Raw genomic sequence first — 14,249 nt, 5'->3', positions numbered from 1 at the left:
TATTCTCTCATGGTTTTGGAGGCCAGAAGTCAGAAATCAAGGTGTTGGCAGGGGCGAAGTTCCCTCTGAAGTTTCTAGGGGAGAATCCCTCTTTGTATCTGCCAGCTGCTGGTGGCTCCAGGCGTTCCTTGGCTTGGGGCTGCATACCTTCAATCTCTGCTTTTGTCTTCACGCGGCCTTCTCCTCTGTGCACCTTCTCCCCTTCTCTTTTCTTAAAGGGACACCTGTCGTTGGATTTAGGGCCCTCCCTAATCCTGGATGATCTCATCTTGAAATCCTTAACTTAATTATATTTGCAAACCCCCCTTTTCCAAATAACGCCACATTCATACATTCTGGGTGGACCTATATTTTGTGAGGCCACCATTCAATCCACTGCAAACCCCTTCACTGTGGCAGGTGCGAGACCAAGGATACCTGACCTAACCTCATCCCTAAGGTTGAGGTTTTTAATCCCATTTGCAGGTGAGGAACCTGAGCTGTCTAAGCACTATTCATGCTTATCTCTTTTACTCCTTACACAGCCTTGTGCAATTGAAACTATTTTTAACCCTCATTTTACAAATGAAGACATCGAGACTTAGACAGACTAACATAACTTGCCCAACAGGTAGTGAGCAGCAAAGCCCTGTCCTCAAGATAAGATCTTTCTCACACTGATTGGACAGAAAGAGATAATAACTTATCCCTCCTGCCGTACTTTCTCAAAAAAACTAGTTGCTGAATAAGTAACAACTTGAAGGTAAAGCAGCCTATTTTCATCTCCCAAGGAACCCAGGAATTTCCCCCATCTTCTCGCTGTCTGATGTTGCCTGAAAAGAAAAAAAGCACAGCCTAAAAGTTGAGTTATGTTTTATACGGCGGACCTACTGAGGTCTGAAGCCTGGGAGACAGCCTCTCAGATTGCTTTGAGGGACTGTTCCAAAGAGGTGAGGGAGGCAAGGGAGGAGCCAGGGTAGGTAAGACTTCTTGCAACAAAAACCAGGTAGTCAGAACATCAAGAGAATACTGTTAATTAAAGAAAAAACAGACATCTCAAGTTAATGAATTTAGCACTCTTCTAAGTCTAAAAAGATGCAAGAGTCTGGGCTCACTGAAATCATTCTTTTGATATGCACCTTATCTCTTTAGGGACAGTATCCTGTTCTGAGTCCCCTCAGGCTTACTGTAGGGGCTGCAGGTAGTGACTTATGGCTAGGTGGCCGGCATCCTTTGTTTGCTGATACAGCAGGCAACATTCTTCATTCACACAACTCAGTGTCATAAAACAACCAGCATTCACGATCTCACTTTCCGTGGTCGGGAATCTGTATATGGCGTAACTGGGTCCACAGCCTCGGGGTCTCTTATAGGCTAGAATTAAGATGTCTCTTAAATAAGTGTGGACCTACTTCCAAGCTCACTCACGTAGTGGTTGGCAAGAATCAATTCCTCGCAGGCTGTTGGACGGAGGCCCTTAATTTCTTACCATGCTGACCTCTCCATAGGGCAGCTCACAACATGGCAGCTGGCTTCATCAGAGCCAGCAAGTGAGAGGGAAAGAGAGAGGGGGTGTGGGACTTCCCTGGCGGTCCAGTGGTTAAGACTACGCTCCCAGTGCAGGGGGCATGGGTTCGATCCCTGGTTGGGGAACTAAGATCCCACATATGGCGCAGACCAAAAAAAAAAAAAAAAAAGAGAGAGAGAGAGAGAGAGAGAGGGTGCAAAGAAGATGGAAGTCATATTAAAAAAATTTTTTTTAAATTGTGGTAAAGTACACATAACATAATATTTATCGGCTTAACCATTTTTAAATATACAGTTCAGTGGTATTAAGTACATTCACATTGTACTTAATTAAAACAAAACTATCCATTAAACTAGTGACTAATGGTTACTTAAGGGTGTGCGGCCAGGAAAAGAGTCTTTAAAGAGGTGATTTCTGAACAATGAGGGAGTCAGCCATGAAAAGATTGTGGAAAGAGGGAACAGCCAGGGCAAAAGTCCTAAGATGGGAATGAACTTGACGAGTAGAAAGAAGAGAAAAAAGGCCACAGGACCTGGACCAGCGGGAGTGAGGGGAGGGGCAGCCGGAGATGAGGTGAGAGTGGTGACCACAGCCAGGTCATTTGTAAACTGCCTGGAGGCTGCACTTTATCCTCTGTGTAATGGGAACCACTGGTGGATGTGAGCAGAGGAATGATGGGCTCAAAACAGAGGTGATGAGGGGAAGAAACCGTGTCCAGGGCTGTGAGGCAGGAGGACCAGCTTGCCTGGATGACCTGCTAGGTCACTTACTCATGTGGCTGCTGTCCCCTCCTGGGGGACTGGTTTTTGCAACCACTGATTGAATGCTCCCCAGTCATCTCCTATCACCCTTGTAACAGCTCTAGGGCGTGGCTACTTGTGTGCCAATTCCGGCCATCCTACAGAGGTGTTAGTAACATTCAAATCAATGAGGTAACATAATGTAATAATAATGTCTAGCACTGACGCTGTGCGGACAGTTCTAAGTGCTTTACATGCTCTGTCAGATAATGTTATTATTGTTGATCCCATTTCACAGATGAGGAAAGTGAGGCATGGAGAAGTCAATCAGCTTGGCCAAGATCTTACAACTAGTAAGGACCAGAGCCAGGGAGGTGCCAGAGTCTGTGTTCTTGACCACTAAGCTCTATCATTTATATCATCTCCCAGGTGTTGGCTGTGACACGGGTTATGATAGGCATTTAATTATTTAATCCATTTTTTTGCTTTTGTTTTTTGCTTGGTTTTACATTATAGCAGGGCACAAGAATACTGCTTTGTCATCAGAATAAGTCGCCAGCTTGAACAAGGATGACTATTTCTCCTTTGCTAGGGATAGCCAGCTTGAAGACCTGCCCCACCTTGCTGGGCTCCCTGTCACAGTCTAAACAAAGTATGTATTCCTCAAGCCCGATAGTTAGGTATGTTCTAGCATCTGCAGCAGCAATAACAGATAACTAGTTTAATCCCAAACTAGGTGACACGATTAGCGTTTTCCATGTAATGTTGAGTAGATTTGCTCCAAAGTCACAGTCACAGAGGAGGAATGCAGGTAGAAGCTAAATTTAAACTTCCTCTATGGTGTCGGTGTGTGGGGAGGGAAGTCAAGCCCGGTAATTACTATGTTAAATTCCCTGCTGAAAGGAAGTCAACAAATCAGTAGCCTTCACCAAGGCGGGGTCATCTGAAAGTCTGCTTGGAATAGTGAAAACAGCACTAGCTCTGGAGTCAGATGTAGGTTTGAGGGGCTGCTCGGGTATTTTGCAGCCACAGGGATCTAGAAAATGGCTCGGGAGTGGGGTTCCTTTGGAGGAACATTGTGTATTCACATGTAGTGTCTGGACATGTGGCAGCCAGCTTGGACCATGAGGTCCAACGTTGACCAGCAAAGGGTGACAGAGGAGAAAATGGGAAGGTCCTAGGTCCTTGAGGATGTCGAGGAACTGAATTATCCATTTGTGAAACTGCCTTCCAGATGTTTTGGCATCTGGGAAAATAAGTCCCTTTATTGTTTAAGCCATTTTGAATCTGCGTTTCTGTTAACTGGAGTTGAAAGCGTGTAGCTGATGTACTGGATAATTATGAGGAGCGAATTATAGAGTGCATGTAAAATGTTTTGTGCAATGTCCAAGATAAAGTATTATTAATATAAAATGAGGACTCCTGAAAGTCAGGGTCTGAAAGAAGGTAGGAAAGGTTAGAGATTTTAACAATCACAAAGGACTGGGAAATATATGGTTGAGGGCTGTTGCTGGCCTCCCCGAGTCCAGGTCAGACATCACCATTCAAGCACAGGACCCCTGCCTTGGCCAAGTCAATGTCCTGGGGCAATCGGGGGGCTCACCTCATTTGTTTCCCATCTCTCAGGCGGCACTGTTCTTTGTTGCCTGATGTCCAATGCTTCATATATTTTGTCCATTAAAAAATTCATTATTATCAAGAATTATGTTTCATAATTATGTAATATACTACTTAATGTTCTATAACAATTATATACAGTTGACCCTTGAACAACATGGGTTTGAGCCGTGAGCGTCCACTTATATGAGGATTTTTTTTTGAAATTTGAGACTTTAAAAAATAATTTTTTTTGAGATTAGAAACAATTTGAAAAAACTCGCAAACTGCATAGCCTAGAAATATCAAAAAATTTAAGAGAAAGGTGTGTCCTGAATGCATAAAATATATGTGATGCTAAACTATCCTTACATAAGTATAAGGTGAGTGATATTTAATATAAAATTAATAATGTGGTAGTAACACATTACTTATAATTATTACATTGTTTTACAACTTTGCTTTCAAAGAATTACATTACCATACAGTATGCCTCTCTCTCTCTCAACTGGAGAAACTGTGTTATCATCCTAATATCACTAGTAAGTGGTCTTTAAAAAAAATGCAGCAAAGTTTCCAATACTGTACTATGAATATGACTCTAATACTGTATGCCATAAAATTTTTATAATGTTGCATTCATTAGTGTATAGGCTAGCCTCCTGTGAAACATTATATCGATTACCCTAGACTACCATAAAGCAATCAGATTGCTGCTTTTTTGTTATCAATGCATGAATCGTTATACTTGTAGTTAAATGTGAGTTTCTTTTTCACATTATCTTTTCATTTTTGATGTCTAGTGTTAGTAATACATATAACATCTACAGTGTTTTGTATCATATAAGATAATATTGATGATGAATATTTACATCATCTTGTAAACAGATAACGTAAACTTATGGTGTCAGTAAATATAGTACAGCACTGTAAATGTATTTTCTCTTCCTTATGATTTTCTTGATACCATTTTCTTTTCTCTAGCTTACTATATTGTAAGAATACAGTATATAATACATGTAACACACAAAATATGTGTTAATGGATTGTTTATGTTATTGGTAAGGCTTCTGGCCAACAGCAGGCTATTAGTTAAGTTTTGGGGGAGTCAAAAGTTATGCGTGGATCTTCAACTGCATGGGGGTTGGCACTTCTAACCTCCATGTTTTTCAAGAGTTAGTTGTAATATATACGTATTACATACAGGAATATAAATTATATACAGAGATACATAATTCTATAATATATTGTATAATTAGTATAATGATAATTATAATAAATTAACAATAATTAAAGTCCTGGTGGTTTATATTTTAAAGCAGATTTCTTACTGTGAAAGAAATGGCTTGGTCTCCTAATAAAGGAATATATGTATTATGTACAGATGCACAATCATATAGTGTATTCTATAATTGTTATGATAATAATTGAGGTCCTAGTGGTCTGCACTTTAAAACCAATTTCCCACTGTGAAGGGAATGGCTTGGTTTCCCATTAGGGGAATTTCAAGCAAGTAGAGTTTGCAGGGTGGGGTGAGGGATTTGTCTCCCTTTGCTTCCTGTAAGTACATCTCATAGATCCCAAGTAATTGTGAGCAAAGCTGAGCCCATCGGAGGATGCTGCGAGCTCTCGGCATGAATCCAGGCTGTTAATGTTGTTGCAGAGCCTGACTGAAGCAGGGTAGGTGAAAACGAACTCGCGACGGCGTCTGTTCTAATTTTATCCCCCTCCCCCCACCAACCCTGAACACGTGTGCAATGCAGCACAGTTTAGAAATGAATGGAATTGTGGCTTCTATTTATTGAAAGCCAAGAGATGAGCAACGTCCCCTGTGCTAAGGACACAGAGCTGGAGGGATTTAGAGGATGGTTGGCTCTACCAGCTTCCCTGTCAACTAAGCTTCCTTGAGACTCATCTTCCACCTAAAAATTGATGGTCCTTGCTCATCAAACCTAAAGCGCTGATTATACAAAAATTGGCCAAGACAGCACTGTTTTACAACTTTATTTATTTTATTTTATTTTATTATTATTTTTGGCTGCGTTGGGTCTTCGTTGCGGTGCGCGGGCTTCTCATTGTGGTGGCTTCTCTTGTGGAGCACGGGCTCTAGGTACGTGGGCTTCAGTAGTTGTGGCTCGAGGGCTCTAGAGCGCAGGCTCAGTAGTTGTGGCACACGGGCTTAGTTGCTCCGTGGCATGTGGGATCCTCCCAGACCAGGGCTTGAACCTGTGTCCCCTGCACTGGCAGGCAGACTCTTAACCACTGTGTCACCAGGGAAGTCCCGACAACACTGTTTTAAATATTTTAAATCTCTAGGACACTATATAAATTATTGGAGGTCAATAATCTTCAAGTTCTAATTGGACAAGATTAAGTAATCCACCCAGCAGACCGATTTATTCTACCACTTAGGGAAACAATGACCAATTACAAAGTGGCTAAATTCTTCATTCCATCCTTTCCTGCACCCACTTCCTGTCCATTGTGGCTTTGCAGTTCCTTTGTCTAAGAGGTGGAGTCTATTCCCTCACCCCTTGAATCTGGCCTGGCCTTGTGATATGGTTTGGCCAATAGAAAGCCATGGAAGAGATGGTGTACCAGGACTGAGCTGAGGCCTCAAGAAGCGAGGCAGGCTTCCACTCGCTATTTCTTGGAACCCTTCCAGATGCCAGGGTAAGCAAGCTTGGGCTGTCTTGCTGGAGAGTGAGAGGAGCCATCCTCCACCAGCCAGCCTCCAGCCAAGCCAGGAGCTGACCAGGTAGCTGCAGATATGTGAGTGAGCATGGTCTAGACCAGATGAGCTGCCCAACTCAGCCCAGGCTAATCATTACTGACTTGAAACATCCTGAATTTAATAAACGGTTGCTTTTTAAAGTTACTAAGTTTTGAGGTGGTTTGTTACACAGCAGTACAGACTGATACAAACGTTTTGCAGAAAACTCATTGCTTTTGTTAATAGTCAAAGACTGTTTCTAAGTATGTGCTTTTGCCAACGTGCATACAAGTTGGGAAGGATAGATATTGAAAGTCAGAAACTTGGGTTCTGCCAGCTGTTATAAGTTTTGAAATAGCCCAGGAGTTTCTAGAAAGGTCATGACATATATTTAGAAATTTGTCTTCTGGATCCACCACCTCCTCTCCCGCTAGTTTTGGTATATTCCATATATTCAGTTATAATAAGGATGTAATGAAACAAACAGGCATTCTCATGCTGATGGGAATGTGAATAGACATGATCATTTTTATTCATTACATAAATATTTATTAAAAGTGCCCTGTAATAGGAGGTGAGGATACAGGATATATACAACTTCTGTCTTCAAGCAGCCCACAAATTTTTGGAAGTAACAGACAAAACCTTGATTGTGAAACTGGCTCATATATAAAAATGAAACATTGGAAAGGAATTTGGCAATATGTGTATCAAAGGCTTTAAATTATTTTTACTCTTTGGTACAGTGATTTCTCTTCTGAAAATACATCATAAAGAAATTATCCAAAATGAAAAAAGTTCTTATTCACAAAATGTTCTTCTCTCTATGTAAGTATAGGTGAAATGTATTAATTACCAACAGCAAATTAGTTATGATATATCCACTGGCTAGAGCATTACACAACCATGAAACTTATGTTTATGAAGAATATGTTATAAATTATGTTTATAATAAAATAATTATGATGTACTAAATAAAATACAGGAATCAAAAATATATATGCAATAGTATTAAGCTTAAATAACAAAATAAAGATTAGAATAAAATACTCAATGTTTATGGTGTTTTGGAAAGACAATGGGAAAAAGAAAGGAAATTAGAATTTTTTGATGATGGGTTATGTATTAAATACACATGCATTATGTCCCTTAAATACATTTAAAAAATTCGATTGTCACAACGACTCTTCAAGGCAATTACTGTCATGACCGTTTTACAGATAAGGAAACTGCAGTTCGGAGAAGCTGAATAACTTCTCCAGGCTTGTTGAGCTGGTATTGGGTGTAAAGTGTACTTATTTATTAAAGGGATTATAGGTGTTTTTTTTTTCTTGTTTCTCCTTATTATAACTTCCTAATTCTTCTTTGATAAATTTTATATCTTTAAAATTTATGATTCACGTGGCTGCCCCTGTCACTGAGACCCATAAGCAGAGTATGTACCTTCCTACTTAAGGACTTCCAGACACTTCAGGAGGGCACTCCCACTCTCCTAAAATACTTCTTCCCCAGCTGAGGATGCTTGAAATTCTTTTAACAAGGGACACATCATCCATTTCACAATTAGAAAGAGAATATTAGCATTCCTCAAGCCCAGCCCAAATCAGAACAAAAACAGTATTAGTTCAGGTCATTTTTATAAGCAGGCATGGAATTCCTAATGGACCCTCAATTTCTCTGCATCAGGCTCAACATCCCTAGTTCTCTTAGGAGTTCTCCTTGGTAGGGTTCAAGTTTTATCACTCCTAGACATTCTACCTGGGGCTGTCCCAGTCTTCCCCCAAGTCTCTCCAAAATGATGCTCTAAACTGAATGCAAAATGCGTTAAAGTACGAATAACCCAGGATGAAGAACAATGTGCTGCACCCAAGATTGTGCTGCTTATGCTAGTCTGTGCTACGTGGCATCCTTCCTCTCACATTCCCTTGCACACAGATTCATGGTAACAGTAGCAGATGTTAATCGAGAGCTTTCTGTGTTCCAGGTACCACGACAAGAATTTTATGTGCATTATCTCATTTATCCTAAATTTAAAATTCCTCCTGGTGTGCTCATCTTCCCTGCTGGTCTGTGAGCCCTGGGGAGCAGCAAGCTTGTCTTGCTCATCACTGTTTGCCTGGTGCTTGGCATGAGGCAGGTGTGCATTAAATGCTAGATGAACAGAAATGAACTAATACCAAGCTGAACTTGAAACTGGGCAGCCCTGCATCCAGGTCCAGCTCCACCACTTGCTGGCTTGACCCCTTAAGACACCTAACCTCTCTGAGCCTCATGCAAAGAAGAGATAATGAAATCTAACCTGCAGAGTTGTCATGCCAGTTACAGAAGTTTATGTGTAAAATTGTGAACATGTCTCTTGTGAAGAGATGGTTTTTGGTGTAAAGTAGAAGTGAAAATGCAAGTGTGTTTGTGCCATTAAGGAGTAGGTGGCAGAGAGAGGGACACTGCAGAAAAGTTGGGGAAAGCAGGGTGAGGAGGCAGGTCTCAGTGCACTTTTCCATTCTCCTTCAGCTGGTCCTGCTACCAGGTGTCCTGGAAACCCAGAGGGTTGATGGGGAGGCCAGGGAAGCACAACAAGACGTTGCCCACAGCCATCCTGAGGTCTGATCTGGATGAGCAGTGCCTTCTCTACCACCTGCCATCACATGCATGGAGATCACAGATTTACCGTGTAAGAGCCAGACTTTAACGCAGATGACAAGGAAGAAATGAAAGGCTTGTTTCTCTTCTGTAACTGGAAGGTTCCTGCTGAGTCTTCCCTTCCACACTAACCAACTCAAGGGCAATGGCTGTGTTTTGGTTTCTCTGTTGTACATTGGGCAGCCACCACGGTGCCTGGCATATAGTAGGTGCTCAGTTAATGCATGTGGCATGCAGGCTGTATGGCCCAAACCGATTCATTGGGATGGATGGTGTAAATCCAACTCAACACATTTACTGAATACGAATAGTTAATATAATGATCAGTATAACACCATTCTTCCTCAGATATCAAGGAAAGAGGGAGAAAGAACAAACACCTATTAAAAGTTTGCTATCTGTCAGGAAGTTTGCTAGGTGTTTATATTGATTATTTCATGTCTATACCAATATCATGAGGTCAGTACCATTATCTTATTTTTACAGTTGAGGAAACTAATGCTTTGAAAGAGTAAGCAGTTCGACCAAGTTTTAATAGAGTTGTCTGGTTCCGGTGTCCACACCCATGTAACTCGTGCCTGTTTCAACTCTCCTAAACTTGCCCACTCTCTCCCTCACACCATTTCAACTCAGACTCAGCTCTGTTCTCCTTATCAACCCAAATATTAGAGGTCCCAGCCCACCTTTCACCTGAGGCTGCCCAAGCATTAACTCCCAGAACCTATTGATTGATTTCAGTTATGTAAATGTCTGTGTAATAATGATAGTGAGCTTTAACTGATTTCCTACTATATATCAAGAACTTCACACACATGCATCCTGAAACCCCCATAAGCCTGATTAGGAGGAAAGTATTCTTACCACTTCACAGATGAGGACATTGGAGCTCAGAAAGATTAGGAGCCTTGACCAAGATCCCTCAGCTTCAAGCTGGAGCAAATTCCAATACCTGAGCTTCCCTACCTGTCCCCACTGCGCTGAACTCTGCTGGGATAAAAAGATGAGCTCCAGGGTAGTTCCTGTCTCTGTGGATCTCATTCTCGTGCTGGGATGCTAGCTGAAGCCCCTGCCTCCTGGCATTTCCTCTCCTGCCTTTTACCTTTGCGGGGACTCTGAGATGCTTGGGGAGCTTCTCACCTCTAATCCCCAAACCTTCCATCCTCCAGGCTCCCTTTCCCCTAAATCTTGGCCTTGTCACTTATTCACCGTGTGGCCCTGGGATAAGTCACTTCACGTTTGTCAGGCTCAAGTCTCTTCATCCGTAATTGGGGGCATTGATATCCCCCTGACAGGTAGGGGGGTGGTACAGGTTAAAATTTTCAAAGATGGCGACACCACTACGTATCCAATCCCATACGCTCTTCCTACAATGTGGATTTGATGTTCCTCCACTGAGAGGTGGGGGTCTGTGTTTCCGTCCCTTGAACTTAGCCAGACCTTTGGGACTGCCTTGACCAACAGACTGTCGACTGAGAAAAAATGCACAACCTAAAAGTTGAGAATTATGTTTTATTTGGCAGACTTTCTGAGGACTTAAGCCCGGGAGGCAGCCTCTCAGATAGCTCTAAGGGACTGTTCCCAAGGGGTAAAGGGGGGAGCCAGGATATATAGGAGTATTGCAACAAAAACCAGGTAGTTGGAACATCAAAAGATTACTGTTAATTAAAACAACCAAGAAATCTCAAGTTAATGAATTAGCGCTTTTCTATGTATGGGAAGATGCATGTCTGGACTCACTGAAATCATTCCTTTGATGTTCACCTCAGCTCTCTAGGGTCAGTATCCTATTCTTTCCCATCCTGAGTCCCCTCTGGGTGCACCGCCGGGGGTGGCTGCGTGGCTGATGCTTGGTAGTGGGCAGCCCTTTTGTTTCCATTCTGAGTTTTCCCCTGTTCACCGTCAGTGGTGACTACGGTGGCTGATGGCTTGATGGCTGCAGCATCCTTTGTTTGCTGATAGGGCAGGCAGCGTTTTTCATTCGTAAGATCGTGGCAGAACTGCCTCTGCATGGCATCCGAGACTGGGTCCTAAAAGGCAATATAGCTTCTGCCTGGCACTGTCTCTTGGGACATGCATCTTGGGATCCCATGACCTGGACTTGGGGAGTCGTACGTTAGGGCAGGTAGACCACACAGAGAGGGCGATGTGTGAGGACCCCCAGCTATTCCATTCCCAGCTGTTCCAGCACTAACTGATACAGAGCACGTGAAGAGTTGAGCACGGGTTTTGGGAAGGTCCCCGTGGTAAGTCAGGGTGGAACCACCACAGGACCATGAGACTCTGGTTGTGGCTTTTAGAAATCAGCATCAGAGTTGTTTGAGTTACTCAGCTCCTCTGGAGGTAGGTTTTAACCAACTTCAATTCCTATAAGCCCACAGGAATGTAGAACTCCGTTCAAAACACACTATAAACTGACTCATTTTCACGAGACTATTAAAAAAAAGTTGAACATATGCTTCGTTTTCTTAGGGCTTCCAAAAACAATAGGCAAGTCTTTCAAATGGAGCCATGTGTGTGCAGAAGATCTGCCTGGAATCCAAATCCTTCCATAATTTAGTTAGCCTAAGGAAAATTCTTTTCTTTCATTGAACCTGGAGGCGAAGAAAATTGCTGGTCTAGAGAAACAGCCTTTGGTCACAAGGTTGGAAAAGTAGTATCAGGCAGACATGATTGAGTAAAATAAGGACAGTGTTTCCCCCCCTCAATAACTTGTCCATCTTCTTTTCTAGGTCTTGATTGTATAAAAAGTACAAGTGACTTCAGATTTGATGAATCCTGAGTGGCATGGAGGGACAAGGAAATATTGTATCTGAAGAAGCCGGATGGTTGGTTGTGTTCAGATTGTAAAGGAATTGCCAGAACTGGAGGAGTCTTCGGGGATCTTACAGTTGAAGCCCTTTATTTCTGTGAGTGAGAGGTTGGTAGCCCAGCGAATGAATGTGATTTACAGAGCTGGTTACAGGGCTGGGAGGGGAACTAGGGATGCCCGAGTCTTTTCTGAGTCACCTGGCAGCCTACGAGTTGCTGTTGCTCTTTTAAACCTTCCCCTTAAATGTATTTAAATCCCCAGGGAAAGCTGTGAGCTGGGAACAATTAGAGGGAGGACTAAGGTAAAGAGAGACTTGGCGGACAGTGGGGTGGAGAGAAGATCTGAACGTTGTTTCCTAAAATTCAAGGGCCTTCTGCTGCCTGAAGGGGTTCAGTTGGAAAGGCTGGGTTTCCAATACGGGAGGTGGGGTGGAGTGTGTGTGCTGGGGCGGAGGGGAGACAGGATGGTCCAGTACGAATATGATCAGCGTTCAATCTGAGAGCTGGAAGATGTGCTGTTGTTTGCCAACCGAAGGAAGGGAACGGAGGAAACTTTTGGCACTGATGTTGCTCGGAGACCCAAAGAAAGTGAGTGAGGGAGTGTGGGGAGATCTGAGGGAACATTGTTTGGGGCAGAGGGAACAGCAAGAACGAGGCTGGAACAGACGTGAACGTTTGCGGGCGGTGTGGACGCCACTGTGGGGGAGCTGAATGAGCAAAGTGACATCCCAGGGGATGAGGTTGGAGAGAGACACAGGGCCAGGCTCTGTGGCACATGGTGTAGATCCTGGAAGAGTTTGGAACTTGCTGTGAGTCTAGCAGGGGAGTTGTAAGGTGGAGGGCTCCTTTAGGGCAGGGACTGTGTCTTGTTCCATTCTCCCACAGCTGAGGTTATTGCATATTCCCAAAAGGAAGATGCAGCCCTGACACCTCTGATAGAAGAAGTTGAGAAGAAAGATGGGCAAGGACGATGGGACCCCATCAAGCTGCTCTCTGGTCCTTAGACCTCACTGCCCCCTCACTTCACTCCTGTGACTAAGCAGTGAAGCAATAACTGCCTCTATTCTAAGATAGGACGCTGAGGCGAAGAGAGATTGACTTGCTTGCCCAAGGTCACGGCTGATTATGGCAGAGCTCGAATGGGAGCCCCAGGCCTCCTGACCCCCAGTCCAGGGCTCTTCGGAAACCCCCGGAGTCCTCGACAGGAAAGCCCTCTTCATCCATCCTAACTTTGAATGCTGCCCTCACGGATGGGGCTGGGCAGGCGTTCTCCTAGGTGCGCCACCAGAGAAGTCACCACGAACCTGTTCTGATGAAGCAGAAAGGAATGCTCTCCGGGACCTGGCAGACTAAATACAGAGGGTTACCAATGGGGTATCACTCACAAAGAAACCATCTGCTTTCACAGAGCAGCCGAGAAAGGGTTTCACGTGGTGCAGTGCTTATTACCGGTTTGTGCTGAAACCGCAGGGCAGACCGCCCACTCTTCAAGCCTGGAGACCCCGAGGCGGCAGGCAAGAATCTAGGTTCAGACCTCAGGTGGGCCAGAAACGTAGCTTTCTTTGCTTCTCTACAACGGAATCTGGTTAGGATTTCAAGCCTCTGTTAGGTTCAGGCGTTGGAAACGTCATCTCCATCCATCTGGGCATCTTGGGTGATGCATCGAGGCTCTGGGAGGGTTGCTGACTTCCAGGGAAGCGCGTGGAGGATCAGTGGAGCTCAGCACTGTCACCCCTGCACGTGACGTTCCTGTCTGGCCTTCGGTCCTTGCTCCACTGCTCTGTCCCCTCTCCTCTCCGACTGCTAGTCTCCTTTGCCCTCCGGCTCTCTGTGAAATGGGAGCGGCTACAGCAGAGCTGCCCCACCGAGGCTTAGGGGACCCGGTGTGCTGCCTCGCGGGCATATGCAGACGTTTCTTCTGCTCCCACACCAGCCCAGCTTGGGCTCCCCAGGCGCCACCTGCTCTTGGGTTCTCTAAACTCCTCGGGGCTTAATCACACCCCCCGCCCCGAGCTTGGCAGGGGTGGTGGCAGGACCCAAGGTCCCTGCACCCCAACTCTATCCTTAGCCCAGCCCAGGCGAGCTTCAGGAGGCGTCAGTGAAACCAAAGCATAACCTGTCCTTACCACGAATTCTTCTGATGCTTCTGTTGGGGTTTGGGCTTTAAACCCTGAACACTCAAAATTGCTTCTTTTGTTTTGTCTGCATTCTCCTTGGTCGTCTCTTCCCTGAGCCCCTAAACACT

At 44.1% G+C, this 14,249-nt stretch overlaps 1 long non-coding RNA gene across 1 annotated transcript in view; it reads left to right on the top strand.

Moving 5' to 3' along the window:
• The window catches only part of LOC309792067, a 112,115-nt gene extending 100,133 nt beyond the window's left edge, over positions 1–11,982 (top strand). Inside the window, exon 3 of the long non-coding RNA XR_014291601.1 lies at positions 11,926–11,982. This is a non-coding gene — a long non-coding RNA (uncharacterized lncRNA). The remainder of the gene's footprint in view (positions 1–11,925) is intronic.
• Positions 11,983–14,249: the final 2,267 nt, after the last annotated feature.

The sequence above is a fragment of the Mesoplodon mirus genome (genome assembly GCF_964341445.2).
Source record: "Mesoplodon mirus genome assembly, chromosome: 16".
In the NCBI taxonomy this organism is placed as follows: domain Eukaryota; kingdom Metazoa; phylum Chordata; class Mammalia; order Artiodactyla; family Ziphiidae; genus Mesoplodon; species Mesoplodon mirus.
Note: the sequence above shows the minus strand (reverse complement) of the source record. Positions and strands in the feature narration are given on the sequence as shown.